Source organism: Labeo rohita, chromosome 4 (genome assembly GCF_022985175.1).
Source record: "Labeo rohita strain BAU-BD-2019 chromosome 4, IGBB_LRoh.1.0, whole genome shotgun sequence".
Lineage (NCBI taxonomy): Eukaryota > Metazoa > Chordata > Actinopteri > Cypriniformes > Cyprinidae > Labeo > Labeo rohita.
This window is the reverse complement of record NC_066872.1, coordinates 41,282,589-41,304,087: the sequence shown is the minus strand read 5'-3', so window position 1 is coordinate 41,304,087 and position 21,499 is coordinate 41,282,589. Positions and strand designations below refer to the sequence as shown.

The 21,499-nt window shown below is 35.8% G+C and overlaps 1 protein-coding gene across 1 annotated transcript in view; it reads left to right on the top strand.

The window, feature by feature from the left end:
- Nucleotides 1-21,263, top strand: part of mdfic (MyoD family inhibitor domain containing) — a 50,826-nt gene extending 29,563 nt beyond the window's left edge. The window contains exons 5-8 of the transcript XR_007827658.1: nucleotides 9,679-9,714; nucleotides 12,261-12,376; nucleotides 14,968-15,125; nucleotides 20,866-21,263. The gene's annotated coding sequence lies outside the window, so the exon portion shown is untranslated. The remainder of the gene's footprint in view (nucleotides 1-9,678; nucleotides 9,715-12,260; nucleotides 12,377-14,967; nucleotides 15,126-20,865) is intronic.
- The last annotated feature ends 236 nt before the right edge of the window (nucleotides 21,264-21,499 follow it).

Genomic DNA, 21,499 nt, shown 5'->3' with positions numbered 1-21,499 from the left:
TCTGTATTTTAAATCAAATAAATGGAACTTTGAGCACTTTTTAAAACAAAATTTTTTTTTGCTGATCCCACACTTATGAACGGCAGTGTGTAGCTCCAAACTACCAAAGTTGTCCGTTTTCTTTGCAGCAACAACTTTAATGTTACTTATTTCTCCTAGAAAGCACTAAGAGTAAATAAAGAGCAAATTGAGACTTTGTTACTGTAAGTCTCCTCAGATGTTTCTCCTAAAAATATTAAAACAGAAATATATGAGACAGTTATTAACATACAGTAAGGAGTGAATGCCTATAGCATTTATTTTGAAGATATTTGAGTTTAAATTGAGATCGTTGACTTTTGATTTACTTGTCAGCACAATTTGATACATTGGTGAGAGGAGAAACATCTGAGAAACAGGAACTTTGAGAGACAAAACTTACCATTTGCTCTCCATTGCTGTCTATGAGAAAAAAAGATGAATTTTTAAAGCGATCTCATTTATGATTTTTCTTCTCTGTATTGTCCCTTCAGGTATCCTCCATTTTCCAAAATGCAATCTAAGCAGGGTTACCTACGCGTCTGACCGTGCATGAGCGTGTTTGCATCAGCTCTTTGGACCGCTTAGCTTGGATTTTGTGAGTGTTTACATCCTGTTGTGCCAGCTGGTGTTGCGTAGCACTTTCTCTCGCCCCGTCCCAGATTAGCATAGCAAGATCTGTGGAGCGCCGCAGCCTGACATTCTATTTGTGAAGCCCTAGTTGCAGTCGTGTAAGATGTCAAGTGACTCACAGCGAGTTTTAACAAGCTCCATTTGTTCAATCTCCTGTTTAAACATTCCGTACACATCGTAGCATATCCTTAAAGAGGCTGCCCTATCTTTTAATTAAGTCCCAGACTAATGTGGAACTTAATTGACTAATCAGGAGATTTTGTTTTCTCTAATTTACTGGAAAAACCAGCAGCACATAAGCTTTTTAATATCAACAGAATGGGACAGTCACAGCTGCCGCAGAAATTGAAGGTGTCGCTAGGGAAGGGGGATGTTGGGCAGGGCGTCTTTTTATCTTTGGTTTAGTATGCAACTAAAACTCTTTGACAGCGCTACAGTGTGTCAGTTGTGGGCAGATTTCTTTGTTTGTCATGAAACTGCCTTCGTAAGCCATTTTACTTCTATAATGTGACAATTCAGAGCGAAAATATGCCATGACAAAAAAAGTAGGAACATACTTGATTTTATCCATCAGAAGTTAGCTTTGTTTCCATGTTCTAGATATAATTTAGAATATGTGACCCTGGACCACAAAACTTAACCGTCTTAAGTAGCACGGCTATATTTGTAGAAATAGCCAAAAATACATTTCATACATCAAAATTATGCCACAAATTGTTAGGATGTTAAGTAAAGATCATGTTCTATGAAAATATTTCGTACATTTCCTACCGTAAATATGTATCAAAACTTAATTTTTGATTAGTAATATGCATTGCTAAGAACTTCATTTGGACAACTTTAAAGGTAATTTTTTTCTTAGTATTTAGATTTTTTTTTTTTTTGGCACCCTCATTCCAGATTTTAAAAAAGTTGCATCCCGGCCAAATGTTGTCTTATTCTAACAAACCATACATCAGTGGAAACTTTGAAAGTTTAATCAGCTTTCAGAAGATGTAAAAATCTCAATTTCACAAAAATGTACCGCAATGACTTGTTTTGTGGTCCAGGGTCACATAACCTAAAATATAATAAAATCTAAATATTAATAAAGCTATTTCTGAATAAAGAACCATGTGTTCAAGAAAACAAAACTCTCATTGTCAAAACACAAACAAAAAACATTCCCATATTTAAAAGGTCATTTATAAAAAAAAAAATAAATAAAAAAAAAAAAAATCTAAATGCCATAAAAACAATTTCTGAATAAAGCAGCATTTCTATCCCATATAACACCATATATCCCCATTTCCAAAAGGTATTTTAATGCAAAATATAAAAAAAACATATAAAATAAATACTTTGAGTAAAAAAAAAAAAAAAATAAATAAAAATGATATAAAAAAAAAAACTATTTCCACAAGGTATTTCATGCAAAATATGATAATATTATCAAATAAATAAAGCTCAATTTTGATTGTGTTTGTAATTGGAAAAAATAGCAAAATAAAATAAAATTTAAAAAATTAAATATAAAAATCCCATGTTCAAAAAGTAATTTTAAACTATTTTTGAATAAAGCAGCTTTTCCATATTATGTGTTTAGAAAAAAAGTTCCAAATATATATTTTTAATTAACTATTGCAAAAACTGTGAAGCATTTATATCCCTTGTGTTTGAGGGAAAACAACAACAACAAAAAGATTCAGTACTTAATAGTTCAAATATTTCTTAACTCAGAGTCAAAAATACAGCCAAAATCAAACACACGCAGGACTCCTAAATAGCATAAATACAGGCTGTAAAAAGTGCTGGGTGGTAGCTAAAGGTTTTTGTTCACTATAGCTGGTAAACAAAGCTCTAATTCAAGAGAAATGATTCCAGCATGTACGACAGAATCTGTGGGATTTAATGGTGTATCAATGCCTTTCAGACATCAAAACTGGCTTGTATTCTCAATGTAACTGTTGCACAGAGTGCAAATGTTTGAAACGGTCTACAGATGCCTTACGTTAGACTTCTGGTGAGATGCAACAGCTTATGTGCGTGTGAGAGACCGTGTTTTTGGACAACTAGCTTTGATTTCATGGCAACATGTTTAACCTTAGATCGTAAAAAAAATGGGTTTGTTGGGCTTCACAGTGTCAGGCTTCGACATGCGTGGATTCTGAGTGAATGGAAAAGTCCTGTCAGGAACGTTGCTTTGAGGGCAGCAGATCTGCAAAGACTGTAAACAATGACTCATCGCCATGTGCCAGAGCGAAAAGGAAGGAAGGCAGATCTCCTGTCCTTGTTGCTCACAGGAAGAACATTGCGGCCTAGACACAGACACAATCAGGCCTCTGTTTTAGTCTTGCAAATCAGAGATTCAATCCGCCCATAGGCCGGCAATGCCGTGTAATACACAGAAGGGGTTTTCCTACACGTCTCTTTCTCTCTTTTTCAGGACAAAGATACTTTTTTGCAGTGCATGTGATGCATTAGAGCTGGGTGATACATTTTGTTGCAGTCTTGATATAATAATGTTTAACAATGATAAGCTCTGGACTTTGTTACTCGATGTGGACTAATCTAAGGCTATCAGAAATAAACGCGACAATAGCCAGTCAGTGCATGTCTCTAATAAGTCTGAATGTACTATATGTCTCTGTGTGAATAAATGGCACAGTTTTGTCAAAACACACGTGATGCCCACTTTTTCATCATATTTTAGGCCATATAGCATATAGCCCTAGCCAGTTGACCTACTATCCGTTATGTGAAGTAAGAGTTAGTGCATCTCAAACCATAGTATGTTAAAGATAAACAGATTGTGTAGTTTTTCTGGTACATTTTTAAAGAGTGCATTCTGTCTTTGTGCCCTAAAAGAGGAAGTTGTGGTATAATTGCTTTGTTTTGACTGATTCTTTCTCTTTGAGCGCCCTGTTTTGTATCTGAAATGTGAGATTATGGTTGCAAAGTGGAAGCTGCTTTAGTGCTGACTTAAAATATATAAAGCTACAGGTTAAATGACTTGGATTAGCTGCATTATGCTTGCATTTGTTGAGGGAGACTGGTTCATTGTCTTATGACATATTCAAAAGTATGTACTTCATCATCAGCGTTGTACATACTATTAGTGTGATTTGGAACACAGCCACGCTCATTAGCTGCAATAAATGTAACAGAGAATCAGTGTATAAAGTAAACACACAGAGTCATTAAGACAGCAGTGCAAATACATCAGACGTTTATTAGCATAAACACTTCAACCAATATACGTGCTTTGAGGTAGACGCTATCGCACGTATGCGGCAAACATACAAGAGGAAAAACAAAATCCCTGGATAAATAATTAAATCTCTTGTGACAGCGCACAAAGCTTCTGTGATACATTAATTGGGTGAAATTAGCATGAATTAAAGCAAATAAGTGTAACGTGTAATTTATTACTTTCTAAGCATACTTTCGCCGTGGAAGTCTCAGATTTCCCCCAAGATTGCTTTAACAGCTATAATGCATTTCTTAATTTACTCTGTGGAAAATCAATTTTTTCAGAGTTCATTAAGCACCAATATGTTACAATGCAGCTCCCCAGAGCACGCGGCTACAGAAAAACATTATGCAAATTGCTGCGAGCGCATTCTCGGTATGTAAATAGATACTAACACCAGTGTCAAGTCTCTGTGGAAAGCTTTGTTAGTGAAACCTTTTGTTTCACTGCTTTCTGTGATTTTGCAGATGAAAATGGCTTTCGCCTCGTTGCTTTCGAGCAATATGCCTACCGGTTTTGCAGTTTGCTGCGTGCTTTGCTTCGCTTTTGCATCTGTTCTGTCATTTTTGGCAGCGCTTTTGAATTCCCTCGCTCACGTGGACCGTAATTGAAACATCCTGGTCTGTGCCGAGTGGCTGTCCGTGCCAACGAGGGGCCGTTGTCCAAAGACCACTCCGTGCAGCCAAACCTTGAGTAGAAAACCCCCTTCTGTAAAAAGTGGAAGTCCGTGTTTTAAAGCAGTAACAGGCCACAGAGCGAACCCACAGCGCTTTAATATGATCATCAGCTTACACTCAAATATGCTCTTTTCCATTCCTCTGCCTTAATGTTTATGTACCCACAGGAGAGTTTCATGGCACAAGCCCGATATCTACCTCTCTTTCTTTCTGTGTTCATTCATCTGTTTTATTTTCTTCTTCTATATCTGTTGTGTATCTCTTGTGAAACTTTGAATGATTTGCAGTTGAGAAAAATGTCAAGGAAGCATCATGGATTGTATCAGATAATGGAATATCATAATAATGTATTATTATATTTAGCTCCATGGTACTGAACAAATGACCCAGTCATATTTCACCTCATACAAAACAAAGGAATAAATTCTTTCTTCCTTTTTCATAAGGTGAAACCTTTATAATTAGTGTGATGCTGAAGTAAATGGTAAAATATATATATATATATATATATATATATATATATATATATATATATATTCAATTCAATAAATTAATGATTTTAATTTTATATATCAAATTTAAAAACACAGTTCTAATAATAGTAATAGTAATATTTTTAATAAAAATTGTAGCAGTCTTGTTTGTATATTTTATTACAGTAATGAAAATTGAGTTCTCAAAATTCTCAAATAAAATTACATGAAAAATAAAATAAAATTTGTATTTGTATATTTTATTACCATACTGACTATTAAGTAATCAATAAAATAATAATAAAAAAAAAAAAAAAAAAAAAAAAAAAACAATAAAGTAAAAGTATTACAAAGTAAAGTAAAATATATATATATATATATATATATATATATATATATATATTGTTTTCTATTTATAATAATACAATTTGTAGCATTGTCTTTATTGTATTTTTTATTACAGTAAAGAAAAATGAGTTCTCACAATTCTCAATAAATAAAATAAAAATAAATATAATAAAAAACAATTAATAAAAGCATACTTAAATCAAAATGATTTTGGAGTGAAATATAACCTAGTCATTTATATAATTTGCAATTTATTAATATATTTTTCACACAAATCTGTCGATTTTCAGTTTAAAAGCATAATTCATTCCCAACTATTTTTCTGAAGTATTTCTAAATTGCAATGTGTCTTGAAGAGTGGTGGCTCTCATCTGTGCTGCTATAGAATGAGTCACTTCACAATAATCATGTCTTTAACGTCACTTGTTCTTAAGTGAAGCATTATTATACAGTCTTGAAGTCCCATCTTTGTCAAACCACCGTCTGAGAATAATAGCATCACCCAGCTCATAAGGACACATGCTGTATTAAATGTCTTTTTACGTCTGTATGATCAGGGATCAGACGTTTGTCCTGTTTAAGGTCAGACTCCTTCACCCTAAGATTTCTGTAGACCGACTCACTCTTTGCAGTCACATGTGTGCAAATTGAACCCGTTCCAGTGCTTCCAGTATTTTTCCAATTTGTGATCAGTACATTTGGAGTAACCTAGAATAACTGCCAAGAAAAACATGATTATGAGCCACATGAGTCATTGAGCATCTGTTAACATAGCACTGTTTTTACAGAGAAATGATTGTAGATGTGTGTACTGTACTACCTTGTTTAAAAAGCACCATAGTGATACCAGAAGTGTTTTCTGATGCCGTTACTGTTAATAAGATGTCTTTTGTACCAGCATTTGATATAAATGCTTCTAGATCATAAATGCCGTTTTTGTGGTTTGCTGCACAAGAAGTTGTGTTTTGTGGTTGCTCAGGTCAGCTAAAGTCTTCTTAAGCTAGAGGAAGTGCTGCTAGCCTAAAGGGGAAGAGAGAACCACGCTCATCCTCTTTCTGTGCATCTCTGACATAGTGCCTGCTTTTCTTTTGCTTCCTGCAACGGCTTTTTATAGAGGAACTGTGGATGTGCTTGCGCTTTACAAGGAGAAATATTTCAATTTAGTCAAGCAACATTTTTTTTTTAAATGACCACATCCACACACTATTGCTATTGTTCATATTTTTAAATAGTAGTAAAGTAAATGGTAGAATAGAAATTATGAAATAACCAAAAATATTAGACACATCAAAACTTGTTTTAGTTTCTTAAAAAGTCATCATCCTGGGATGCTTTTTAAATGTTGTATAAATGTATAAATTTCCTTATCTGTATAAATAAATACATAAATAAATGATTTAAAGAGTGAAAAATTGTATGAATTAGCAAAATATATTACAAATAAAAATGTTAATTAAAAAATATATAAAAATATAATTGAAATTAATATAAATTTTGTAAAATAGATATGCACAGTTTATATTTGCATTAAAAGGTTTATATCTGCAGTTTATATTACATAATAGTAAACTGAATGGTCGAATACAAATTATGAAGTAACCAAAAATATTAGACAAAACTCATCATCGTGAGATGCTTTCTAAGTGCTATTGAAGGAGCTCCTATGCATGCTCACCATTTCTTAATTATTTTCCTTCCCATTTTGACCCAACTTGTCCAGGGAAAATAAATAAATAAATAAATAATTGATTTATAGAATGGAAAAAAAAAAAAAAAAAAAAAAAATATATATATATATATATATATATATATATATATATATATATATATATATATATATATATATATATATATATAAATATATTACCAATAAAAATATTAATTAATTATAAAAATATATACATTGAAATTAATATTAAAAAATAAATAGTATTGTAAAATAGATATGCACAGTTTATATTTGCAGTAAGAGTTTATATTTGCAGTTTATATTACGTAATAGTAAAGTAAATGGTTGAATACAAATTATGAAGCAGCAAAAAATATTAGACAAACCAAAACTCTCATTATGCTGGGATGCTTCTGAGTACTACTGAAGGTGTTACCATGCATGCTCAACATTTCTTGATTATTTTTCCTTCCCAATTGGACCCAGCATGTCAATAAAATAAAATTAAATAAAATTCAATTTAAAATAAAATAAAATAAAATAAAATAAATATAAAAAATAAAATTATTAAAAATATTAATATTAAAAATTAAAAGTAATATGAAAAATTAGTTTTGTAAAATATATATGCACAGTTTATATTTGCACTAAAGGAGAGACTTGAATTCCCACATTTATTTAACTAAGAGAGCTAAAAATAAGATACATCTCATTAAACCATCTTAGTTCTTTTAAGAATTGGTCTGAAATATAATATAATATAATATAATAAATAAAATAAAATAAAATAAAATGAAATAAAATAAATTCCAAACTGTATGTGTAATATTTGATTCTGCTCCAATAGATGCCATATTCAATTTACAATAGAAAACGAGGTTGTGATGGTCAGATGTATGATCTGTTCATTATGTCATACTGCCTTAAGGTCTTAGGTCCTGTTTAATTTCCACAACTCATTTTCCAGAGTTTATGACTACTGGAAATTTGTGAAAAGACGTTTTCAGTGTTTTTTGGCTGAAAGGGACGGCATATTGAACAGGCTGTGCTTTTATCCCAAAGCCTCGTTTTCGTTTGTCGAATTGAATATGGCATCTGGTCTGAGTAAGTCTACATAAGTAAAGCGTAATATTCACCACAGTGTTTGAATCTCCGGTCTCACCGTGCTGTGAGTGCTATGGAGTCTATACCACATTATAATAGATGTCAAATAAGACCCACCAGACTGACTGGGGGGAAAAATGAGCAGCAAGGGTTAGACATGCAGGAGAAGTCTGCCATCACCTTGGCATGCTCCATTAAATGACTGTGTGTATGTGTGTGTGTGTACTGGACCCCAGCTGCAGTCGAGCAGCCCAATTGCCTCTCCCCTGACAGGTAGTCATGTGTCCAGAGTTGGGCTTTGGGAGTGTGAGATGAGTTTAAGCCCTTGGGCTAAAGACACTCAACCCAATGGGAGATCACAGGGCTCTCCAAAATCAGCAGTCTGGGAATGGCATATCGCACTGGAACTATCGCTCGTGGCAGCTGTCCACATCAATATGACACGTAAACACACTGGAAAGATGCATGAATGTGATAACAAAATGGAGCCAAGAGTTTTGACCTATCAGGGATCCATCAGCCAACAAACTGGGAAAAAAAGTCTCATTCTTTGTCTGTTGACAGTATGTTTTCAAAGGATGAGTTCACCCTTAAAATTAAAATTGCCTTCACACACTCTCATGCCAAAGTTTGACTGTTTTTTATTATTATTTTGGAGATGTTTAGTGAAACACACTATATTTCAAGCTTTCTGAAGTTGTGATCTCTATGTGAGAGAAATGTGAGATGAATAGAAAGTTTAAAATATCAGCATTTATTTGAAATAGAAATGTTTATGACCTTATAAATGTACACTACCAGTTAAAAGTTTTCGAACAGTAAGATTTTCAATGTTTTTCTTTAAAGAAGTCTCTTCTGCTCACCAAGCCTGCATTTATTTGATCCAAAGTACAGCAAAAACAGTAACATTTTGAAATATTTTTACTATTTAAAATAACTTTTTTTCTATTTGAATATATTTTTAAATGTAATTTATTCTTATTTCAAAGCTTTTTTTTAGTATAATTACTTTAGGCTTCAGTGTCATTCTGATATTCTGATTTGTTGCTTAAGAAACATTTGTATATTGTTATTATCAGTATTTAAAACAGTTGACGATGAATGAATGAACTTTGAATAGAAAGATCCAAAGATCAACATTTATCTGAAATAAAAAGCTTTTGTAACATTAAACACTATACCATTCAAAAGCTTGGAGTCAGTATAATTGTTTTTATTTTTTATTTTATAGAAATAAATACTTTTATTTAGCAAGGATAAAGTATAATTTCTGAAGGATCATGTGACTGGAGTAAATTTGCTAAAAAATCAAAAAGGAAAAAATTACATTTTAAAATATATTAAAATAGAAAACAGTTATTTTAAATGATAAAAATATTTCAAAATTATACTGTTTTTTCTGTACTCTAGGTCAAATAAATGCAGGCTTGGTGAGCAGAAGTGATTTCTTAAAAAAAAGACTGATAGTGTATTTACTCTCCCGTGCTGAATAAACCCTAATCTTTTTTTTTTTTGTTTCCACAGAAGAAGAAAGCTCTTCGGGTTTGGAACAACATGAGGGTGAGTAAATGATGAATTTCATTTTCTTTTAGTAGTTCAAGTGCTCTAAATGATTTTCATCTTACACTCTGTATCCCACTGGATTCAGGTTTTGTTTACTGATGTTAATTTTACCTTTTGTTTAAGTCTAAAGTGTTTGCATGCATTTCCAGTGGGACGCTCAGAGAGAATTTGCCTGTCATGCTTGTTTATGTAATGTACCCTCAAATGAGAGCGTTTTATTCCTCTAGGTGGTCCTCTATTGTGTTCCTCAGCTTGCCACTTTGATGAATCCACCTGAGAGATTCTTCTAAATAGGTCTTTTTTTTTAACAGCCTCTTTGCTCTGGGCTTGTTTACTGACAAATGTCCCCATAGCAACAGTAAATTTCATTTTCTTGTTTTTTTTTTTTGTTTGTTTTTTTTACCATGTATGAAGTTAAGAATGTTAAATTCAGAACATTTATTTCTTTCATTCTGATACGCACACTTTTGTCCTCTGGAAAAAATGGAAATACGGGCCCTTCCTCAATGTCCCCGGCTCCCAGCTCTTGCTGTCTGGTTTGCCTAATTGCACTAGCAGTAGCCAGCATGCTAATTGCACAGGGCCCCCTGTTGTCACAGCATTTACATGGGCTGCTTGATTTTGAGTTTAATCTGCTTGAAGGGTTTGGATTTCATGCTTGCTTTAAATTCAAACACCCCTTGGGATTTAATATAGCATAGAATGAGAGGACGAAGGGAAGAAATGTGATTCGTTTTGTTTGTTTGCAAATTGTTGCCGCACATTAACATGCATTTATCAAATCACTGGCTGATTGTCAAAGTTGGACCCAAAGTCATGCCGTTTTTTTTCACTGAGAAAAGTGTGCAAGCCTGCCCTCGATGCTGACGATTGGAGTTTATGCAGTACTCAGTTTGTGGCCTAGCCTGGTGTTTCCCATTTGATCCGAGGCTGAAGGAGCTCACGATACTTTGAGATATGAGCCCACGCGCCGCAAAGCAATCAAAGACGGGCGGCTATTTCAGATTCGGCGAGGTTCAGTAGATTCGAATTCAATACAACCACCGTGGCCACACATGACCGTATCGCTGAAATCACAACCGTAGCTCCTCAACCGAAGCAATTCCCACAGAGCCGAAAAACTCCAAGATGGTTCTTGCTGTAGTTTTCAGTCCAAGCTTTAATATTCTGTGCTTTTATTAATGGAAAACACTAAGCGGAGATGTGCAAGCGAACCTTTAGGTGACCTAGTTGTCAAACACTAGCCCTCTGCTGAGATTTCCCGATTTGATTCTCTTTTTTTTCCAAGGCAAAATGTTTGTGCCTTGGAAAAAACATGCCGTCATATCAGTCTGCTTGCTCTCTTTCCCTCCCTTTTTTCTCTCTTGCTCGCTCCGTGTCTGTCGGGGCAAACAGGGAAGGCTGACAGCGGTCCAGAGAGAGCTGTTTTAGACTCTCAGCGGGCCAGGCAACAGAAGAATAATGAAGCCATTGTGGCTGTGTCCAAATTCCTCACCCTGAAGCCCTTTCTAGAAGAATAGTGCCCACTGTGTGGAGATTTACTCAGCCGCAATACTCCGAGGACCGGAGGAGGCTCGGAGCTCCTATTTGGAGAGGAGATGTTGATGTTGGATGGCTCTGTCGAGGTTGTACGGTGGGGAAGAACGAGGGAGTCTCCCCTGTCAAGCAATATATAGCATACGTCTTATGTAAGACAGATGCAGTCTGGGGTAAAACGTGCACGACAGGCGTGCAGAAGCGGATGCGGTGCCGCTTCCTGCGCTCTCAAACGCTTTTGGGTGACGTTCCCGGGTTCTGGATCAGGTTCTTTTGCGCTTGGATATCCGGTTCCAAATTTTCCCCGCCATCTCCCCCCTTCGTTTCACTGTCACCTCCCATTACGCGAGAACCGGCGAGCTCCCGTTGACTTCGCCCTGAACCCAAGGAGCCGTGCGCAGTCCGCAGAGGACCGCACCGCACGTCAGCGCTGACAGCTCCAAACTGAAATAGCTCCACTCATTAACTCGGGGAAAAAAGTGGCAGCGCTCAAAAGCTAGGCTTATTTATCAGCGTGCCATGCCATCTGCATGCCATATTGTGCTCTAAGATTTACAGCGCTGTCTCCTTGCCTCCCTTAGTTCAATAGATGCAGTTGGCAACTCAGCGGCGCTGATATCAACCCAATTATAAATATTTATAATCTGCACATTTAAAAAAAAAATCCTGTCAATCACAAAGACAAGGCCAGATAAGCTCAGAGTGTATCCGGGATGCAATTTGCATGCCACAGAACTTGTGATCCATTTTGTTTTTTTGTACTTTGCACACAAGACGCTCTCTGCGCAGATTAAATATAGAAGTTTTGTTCTCGGAGAGAGCCAAGCTTATTTTGCTCTTCTCTGCATGTTGATGCTACGCTGATGGCGATTCATTATTGAGAGGGAAAACCATCGTAACTGAGCTCCGGTTTGTTATGTGCCCTTTTTTGTGTTCTTGTCATCTATTTTGCATGGTTTTTTGTCAATCAGTACAGAGAAATAGCTCTAGTGTTTCTGCTCTCTTAGGGTGCGTGTTTGTTGGAGTAACCGTCCTCTGATGAAGGAAGTTGTTTTGTGTAGTGCAACGAGAGAAAGAAGTTGCCATTGGAGTCTGAGCTGCTGGAGTGCAAAGTACCACATCTGTGAGTTCAGTTTGACTCATATTTGTTCTCTAAAAGTTTGCACTTTCTGAACAACTTCAAAACTTAAACGTTCCTCACATTCTATGGGCAAATGTTTATTGTAAAATAGTTTTTTTATTAGAGATGTCAAACAAATAATCGCATCCAAAATAAAAGTCTTTGCTTACGTATATATATCATATATAAACACAACATATTTTTCTTAAATGTATACATGCACGTGTGTGTAAACAAAAATGTAAACAAAAACTTATTTTGGCTGCGATTAATCGAGATTAATCATTTGACAGCACTACTTTTTTATTATTCTTGAGGATGCATTAAATTTAGAGTGACTTTTAAAGACGTTTAAAAGTTTATAAAAATATTGCCTTTTCAAATAAATACTGTTATTTTGCACTTTCTATACATTAAAGAATGCAAAAAAAATTAAGCAGTCACAATTGTCTTGAGCATTAAATCAGCTTATTAAAATGATTTCTGAAGGATCATGTGACATTGAAGACTGACATAATAATGCTAAAAATTCAGCTTTGCATCACAGGAATAAATTACATTTTAAAGTATATTAAAATGGAAAACACTTATTTTGATTATTGTAATTTTAAACACATAAAGGCAGCCTTGGTTGGCATAAAAAAAAAAAAAGTGAATGAGTTGCTTGGAGTGGTTTGCTGTGATGCTTTGGGGATGTTATAGATGATTACATCCAAGTCTTTTTGATGTTCCAGTACCTAGATATGGCTTTTTTCACCAATTGTATTATCTGCCGGGTAAAAATTGCAAGTCTGATCACTTAGAAAAGTAATAACTTGATTTGAGGTGCCAGTCACATTTGTAACTTGAGGTTTGTTCAATTCCCTAATCCTAGTATTATAAATTAATTCTGCTTCTGGATACTTGGCATGTGTTGTTTTCACTCACCCGAACCAAGTCTACAGTCCGCAGGCACGGCCACTTTACTTCCACCCAGGAGTTTAACTTTATTTAGAGGCCAAAATTCACGTGGCAAAACCGCAGCGACTCTTGTTGTGTGGCATTCTCAGTTGATTTCATGCTTTGCTGATGGAAAATTAGGCCCCTGCGTATTGGCGAATGAAAAGAGAGGGAGGGATAGCTCCTGTTATCGCCTCAGGACACTCCACCCCGACAACAAGAAAACTAGAGCAAAGGAGGCTGAGGCGCTGCCTGCTAATGCACTCTAAACAAGATGATGAGCGCTCGCAATCCCCATGTGGAGCGTCTGCCGGCTTCAAAAATATCGGCAGTGTTTTTGTCTCCTTCTCTCTCTCTGTCTACTCATACATTGTTGTAAACCATAGTTATGTGTCTGGCCTTTTAAACAGGCTCCAAACGCATCCCATGCCTCTGAGGTGATTTGACTGGCATGTCATTTGCATTCTCTTTGACCAGTAAAGTACTGAGGAGAAGACGGTTAAAGTACTGCTCTGATGGCGTTTGGAGTCGCTGGGTGTGTTGCGCACAAAGTCATCTGAAGTAGGTATTCGAGTTTCCTAATATTGCATTATTTTGTTCAAAATTAATCACATCAAGATCATAAACCTTACAAGATCTACAATACGTCCTGATGAATTTACACTGAATTTACACAAACTATCCTAAATGTTATGTATTGATGATACATGGTAGTGTGCATGGCCTCTTTGAGAATCAGTGACTGTTTTGTAACAGTAAAGCCTCATGCGATTCTTAAAAATCATCTGGATCCCAAACGCTCTTCGGTTTCCCAGCATGCTCTGCACATATGAGTTTCTTCCCTCATCGGCTCAATGAAGTTGAAATCAGGCTTTGCCACTCAGAATGACTGAGAGAATTGAGTACAACTGTCACAGCAGGCTACAAATAACAATTAATGCTTGTGAAAGACACAATATCAGGAACAAAGGATAAGCATCTAAGCAGGATAATTTGGGTAAACACATTTTAGGCACTTTTTACTTGAAGTGGCATATGAAAGATATAAGAAGACGTTGTTTTTAATTCTGAAGCCTGCTGTCATTTACCATTTGAAAATGATTTTGAGTAATCTAGCTTTAAAAAATAAACAACAAAAAAATATAAAAAAATAGGAACATTTTAAAAAACACTGTTTTGAAAATATAATTGTGGTAAATTAACAAGACTAGTGTGAAATGGTTTAGAGATAATTGCTTTTTCTTGTGCTATTTAAAGTAAACTCACTAGCTGCATGAAGATACAATAATGCAATATGTATAATCAAATGCAGACACTTCTTTTGTAAAATACATCTCATTATGGAATCAATTACTACAAACAGTTGTCAATCATTTAGCACAAAATTAAGCACTTAATTCAACAGACAGCCTTATTTCAAAGAAACAAGATACGGTAATATAGCTAAACTAATTTAAATTAGTTAAAACTTTAGAATGCTCATTTGCGATTTAAATGGGCAAAAGTTGTATGTGTCATTAATCAGATTGTTGTCAGCAGGTGTGTGTTTTTTTTTTTTGTTTTTTTTTTAATCTTTGCTTTCAGAAGGAAATAACACTGTACCTCACAGGTGCTGGTATTTACTGCTTACCCATCATCCTCCATTTCTTTTCCAGAGACTTCAGCTGTAACCTGTGTGTGTTCAGAGGTTAAAATGACCTCACCTCAAAATTACCTGAGAGTTCAGTGACACAGAGCAGCAGCTGGGATTGTTCAGAGAGTCGGCTGCGCTGGAAACTTCATTTTGTGTCATGAACAGCGCTTCATTGTAACGGTAAGGTTCAAATCACTGTGTTTTTGTAAAGGCACAGTATTGTATGATAAGAAACAACAGCTTTTTTGGGTTACATCATCCAAAAATAAAAGTTCTGTCACTATTTACTCGCCTTCATGTCTTTCCAAGTGTGCATTTAGCATGAAAGTGGCCCATTGGATAGTTATGAGCAGTAGGCCAACATTTAAGGCATTATTTGCCTAAAAACTTCTATTTAAATCTCATTTGTTTGTGGAAATTCAAATATAGTGAATGGAGACACATTATAGCAAGTTTGCTGTAAATGATTACAAACACAATTGTGACCCTGGAACACGAAACCAGTCATAAGGGTCAATTTTTTTTGAAAATTGAGATTTATAAATCTGAATAAATAAGCTTTTCAGTGAGAGGACAATATTTGGCTGTGATACAACTATTTGAAAATCTGGAATCTGAGAGTGCAAAAAAATCAAAATACTGAGAACATCGCCTCTAAAGTTGTCCAAATAAAGTTTTTAGTAATGCATATTAGTATACAAAAATTAAGTTTCGATATATTTACGGTAGCAAATTTACAAAATATCTTCATGGAACATGATCTTTACTTAATATCCTAATGATTTTTGGCATAAATGAAAATTGATCATTTTGACCCATACAATGTATTTTTGGCTACTGCTACAAACACAAATTTTTGCCTATTTTTTTTCTATTGCTATAATCATCTAACTGTACCAAAATTCGATGTTCATTTTAGCAAATAATTTGAATTTTTTTTTCTTTCCTCAAATAAAGGTTTCTCAAGACACATTTTGTTGTTTAGAGGCTTTTTAATGATTTTGAGAAACTCTAAGCAATCAGTTTTGTATTTAACGGAAGAAAAAAGGTCATAGGCGAGTGCGTAAATGTTCATAGTTTTCATTTACAGGTAACTATTTTGATTTTTTTTCACTGCAGAAGCTTCAAAGTTAAACAGAATCTAAACATTTCAATGATAAACCCAAGCTTGCTTTAAGCACAAAATGCACTGTAAATGTAGTTTGAAAGGACTTTTAAAGGTGGCCAGTGATATCCTAACCTTAAAGGCAGGTCTTTCTTAATTACTATGACCTTACAAATCTCACCGCCCCACAACCAAAAACACAGCAGCACTTTTCCAGTGATAGATGAGCCTTCAGTCATTTTTTTCTAGCACATGTGGGTGTGTGGATGCTCATCCGCTTCATATCACACACCGTTGCCCTCCCAGCGCCGTCCGCCGTACCGCAGGAGCGACGGGCTAGAGACAGTGCAAGAATTAAAAGAGTGCAGCAGCGCCCTGTCACACCGCCTCAGTCTGTCAGTCCTCCATCTCTCTCTGTCCTGGAGGCCATTATAAGCCTCGAACAGGACACCATCTCGGCCCACCCCCTCCCGGACCCTCGCCGTCAGTATTCTCAGGGACTAGAGGAGACGAATAATGACGACTGGTGTGATAGCGCCTCTTCCTCACCGGGTATCTCACCTCCAAGCTGTTCATTTGTACGTTGATGGCGGGATCTGAGGAAGAGGGCTCAATCATTCGCCTCGACACTGATTCACCCTCACCGTTCTGAATTTACTCTTACCGGGGGGGTGAATTATACTCTCGCTCTCACACACTCACGCGTGCATACGCCACTTGATTTCTGACTAGGAGCGCAGGTGATTTGCATCCAGCAATCTTTCCATTACACACCACTTGGTCACAAAATTGAAATTCAATTTGATTACATGTTTTTACAGTGGATTGCCTCTTGGGATATTAGCATAGTGGTTTTTCATCAATGTGTTGTGAAGTTATATCGTTTTCCTTGTTTTTTTTTTTTTTTCCTTTCTTTTTTTTTTCTTAGACTTGTCTTTTATTCAATAACTGAAGTAAATGCAAATAATATATATCTGTATCTATATATAGTTTTTTTTATTTTAATTCGTAATCGTTTTTTTTATATAAATATATTTCATGATATATTGCATTAAATATGTACTTAAAAAATGTAAAAATTAACTTTTTTTTTCTACATTTTCATATATCATTGCTAATGCTGTTTTGTTTTCATGTGTGAGAATCTAATTCAAAGCACATCAGAAATGGGATTTTTGAAACTATTTGTTTTGAAATGGCTATGATAAATTTGAACCAAGTTTAGGATGTTAGAGGAAATTATACAAAATGAGACCCGCACGAAAACGCTCCCCCAAAAAGTTCCTGGCTTTTGACGGAAAAGTCAATTTTTAACCATGCGAAATGCTGAGTTCTTTCTTAATAGATCTCTATTCATTTTCAAATGAGTTGATTAGCCAGCACAATGTCGGTGGATTCAGGGGCCCATTACACATTTATGACAGTAAATTACTGTACATTTACAATCCAAATGAAATTTCATGAGAGTTGATATTGGAAAAAAGCCCTGTGTGTATCTCCTCTTCATTTCGTGCGGCTGCAAATGCATCACATCAGCGCCCCCTGTGGTCAGTCCTGTAACTGCAGCGGGGGGATGGTGTTGAACCAGCATCTCTGTAACTGTTTTTAACCGAGAGGAGAGGTGCTGTATTTTAAGGAAGTGCTCATTTACATTTACGCTCATTCTGTGTGCTGTATCGCATGTTCATTAAATATGTTCAAACATTACAGAGACGTGTAATGAGGAGCCCACCTCAGCCTAAAGATCTGTAGGAACGGATTCTGTTTGAGTACGAGCAGGTATCCAGTCCGCTGTAGAAGTTCATGTTGGACTGCAAAGGGATCCTCCGTTTTCTTTCCTCCCAAAGTGACACTCTGTTTTGGCTTCTTTCGTTTTCCATACATCAGTTTGGCAAATGAACAGTGACACGCATTAGTATAATCAGGGGCAACTTTTTCTTGTAATGCGATCTTTAAGGAGAGACCAGGAGCGGGGCAGCCTCACGCTTGTGCTGCTCGTCCCACAGCTCTCCGCCTCTAAATTATTCATCATCCAATCAATCATCTTCTCTTTGTTTTGGACCCCAGTGCAGGAGATGAAACGGCAGACTGCCAGAGCTGTTTTTCTTCATCTGAGGTCTGGAAAACATGATCTACTCAGATTACACTCACCCCCAAAACACACACCTCCAGTACCCACGTGCTTTCAGGAAATACACACACACACACACACACACACAGAGGCAAACATACACCCCTGGGCCTTGCATCTGTGTACATACCTATAGTATATATGTATCTATAGTGTATTTCAAAGTCGCCAAACACCACTTCCACTGCGGTCAATCACATACTCAATAGTTATAATAATAATAATAGTTATTTATGTATATATTTTGCCTATTTTATTTGGGCCCTGGACCAAAAAAACAGGGGGTCCATCAGGGGGGTCCATTCTTCAAAATTAAGATTTATACATCATCTGAAAGCTGAATAAATAAGCTTTACATTGATGTATAATCTATTGATGTATTGGTTGTTGTAATAGGACAACATTTGGCTGAGAACTATTTGAAAATCTGGAATCTGAGAGTGCAAAAAAATCAAAATATTGAGAAAATCGCCTTTAAAGTTGTCCAAATGAAGTTCTTAGCAATGCATATTACTAATCAGAAATTAAGATTTGATATATTTACGGTAGGAAATTTGCTAAATATCTTCTTTACTTTAACATCCTAATGATTTTTGGCATAAAATAAAAATCAATAATTTTGACCCATATTCTTGGCTGTTGCTACAAATATTCCCAGGCTACTTAAGACTGGTTTTGTGGTCCAGGGTCACATTTATGTATTCATGTATTTCAGGCTTTCCTGAAATCAAGAACATCACATCAAACCGTCTTTTTTTTTTTATTTTATTTTATTTTTAGATTTTATTTTATTTTATTTATTCTATTTTGTCTTCAGTTTTTAATTTTAAGTTTGTAAATAATATTTAATATTTTTAAATATAATTTATTTTGCTTTATTTTATAATTTTTTTTTTTTTTTTTAATATTTAATTTTACTTTTAATTACATTTGATCAATTTCTCTCTCTCTCTTTTTTAGGGCTTTTAAGGTACACATTTAGAGAGATACCATGTAGAGGAGACTCTTCTCTAATAGAGAAAATAGATGAGGAAACATCACATGCCTGACTCAAACCTGTGTCGCCCATGTGACTACCAGAGCTACAACATTTTGAAAGCATGCATGTGACCGGACACATTTTGTCTTTCAGAACAGTGAAACTGTAAATTGACCGTATTTGAATAGATGTTAAACATCATAATTAAGCGTTAGGTTACAATAGGTTGTGCTGTATTTATAATATGTATGTATTGTCTATCTGAAACTCCTTTATCTGATTTAGTTTCCCACAAAAATGGGAATTAAAAAAATATATTGAATTTCCGACCAGCCGCCTGCTTATTAGCTGTAATGGTAATGCGTTCTGCTGTGTACTTGTTCAGCCCTTTTAGCAGCTCTGTGGTAAACATGGCATTTTCAGACACTCAGCAGCGGCTGGGTGAACACAACTGCGCTTTTGTTTATTAGTTGTGTACCAGCTTGCGTCTCCATCGCTGCGTTACATCCCCAGCCTCTTTTCTCGCTTCTTCACGCAGAGCTTTTGACGGACATGTCACCACGCGGCGTAATAAAAGCAGCTAGGCTGTATGATCTATCAGCTGTAACACAGAGGCCCGCTTAGCACATCCAAAAGGGGCCCGTCTGCGTCTTTAAGCCTGTGTGGGAGTGGAGCACTAATAGGGGGAAATGTCTTGGACAACTGATTTGAAGATACTTCGCTCAGAGCACGGCAGGTGACGCGGTGTCTCCCCTTTTTGATGTGGCACAACACAGAGTCGCGTCGACTGATAGCTTCAAAACGCACAAGAGTGAGACCTTATTCAGCCTCCTGCTAGTGCGACATCAGAGGAGCTGACATCTATTATGGTACGGAAAGACAAGTGTTTGAAACGAAATTCAAGTGTGCGTGGAAGTGTCAGGATTTACTACAGGCCCCGGCATCTTTTTTTTTTTTTTTTTTTTTTTTTTTTTTCCCTTTCTCGTTTTCTCTCTTTCTCTCCCCCGCACGCACACCCTCCTCCTGCAATCCGCTTTTTATTTTTTTTCTTTTCTTTAATAAGGTGGTTTAAACCAAGCATGTCTATATGAACTCCGCAGGAGAAAGCATGAAAGGGTGCTGCCAGCCCATGATGAAAATATTTTAGTCAAAAAGCCCGGTCAGTTCCTACTGACTGGAGACGGGAGGGGAAATGGAAAAACAGCAGACTCTTTCATGATGCTTTTGGTGGAAACAAATTTATTTTCATATAGTGAGAAAGCTTTATTAAGAAAAAGTTATTTTTAAATTTATTATTTTAGATTTTTATCTTTAATGACTGTCATCATTTACTCACCCTCCACTTGTTCCAAACAGAGTTTGTTTCTTCTGCTAAACACAAATATTTAATTTTGAAGAATGTTGGTAACCAAGCAGCTGACGGTAGCCGTTGACTTCTGTAGTATTTTTGTTCCATACTTTGGAAGCCAGTGGCTACCGTCAACTGTTTGATTACAAACATTCTTTATAATATCTCCTCAGCTGAAAGAAGTTTATACAAGTTTGAAATAACTTGAGGGTGTGTAAACGAAATAATTTTACTTGTTTATTTTTGGGTGAACTATCCTTTTAAGGTTAACACAAGCACTGCTAGAAAGATTTTGAACCTTTTTATTAACCATCTTTAAGCTGTTAACCAACTGTTAATGTCTATTTGACTGTGTAGATATTCACCCCGCGAACCCCAAACACATGTGAACACACTTCAGTTGAGGAATGGACTTCGAGGTGAAATATTGCACGGGGGAATCGTAGCGAGTGAGCTGGACGTCTGGAGGCAGATAAATAGCATCGGCTGGCGGTTAGGACACATCAGCCGTAAACAGTACCGGCAGCCATAAAAAGACGAACAGCTTTATTTCCCCAGCCCTTGCAGACACATCAGTGAGACGGACACAGCGTTCAGAGTAAATAAAACAAGCTGACTGGCGGGGCGCTTAGGCTGGGAGCTGAAACATCGCTCCGGGTCCCATAATAATGCCCCGTAGGGCTCACGTCAAGACTCTCCAGTGGGACTGAGCAAGTGCTTTCACCTCCCTGTTTGTCGCTTACCAACTTAAGCTAGTATTCACACTGACACACCAATAAAAACACAACATTTGCTTTTTTTTATAGTACTGCTTGCTTGTATGAGACACATTTATAAAATGGATAATTTAAATCTAGATTAAAAAAATTGAGACGTTTTTGAATATATGCTTTTCAATATAACTGGATCATTGATTGCCTATCAGTTCAATTAATTAAATTCAGTGCAGTTAATAAACCAATAAAATTGTCTAAAATGTTTAATAATAATA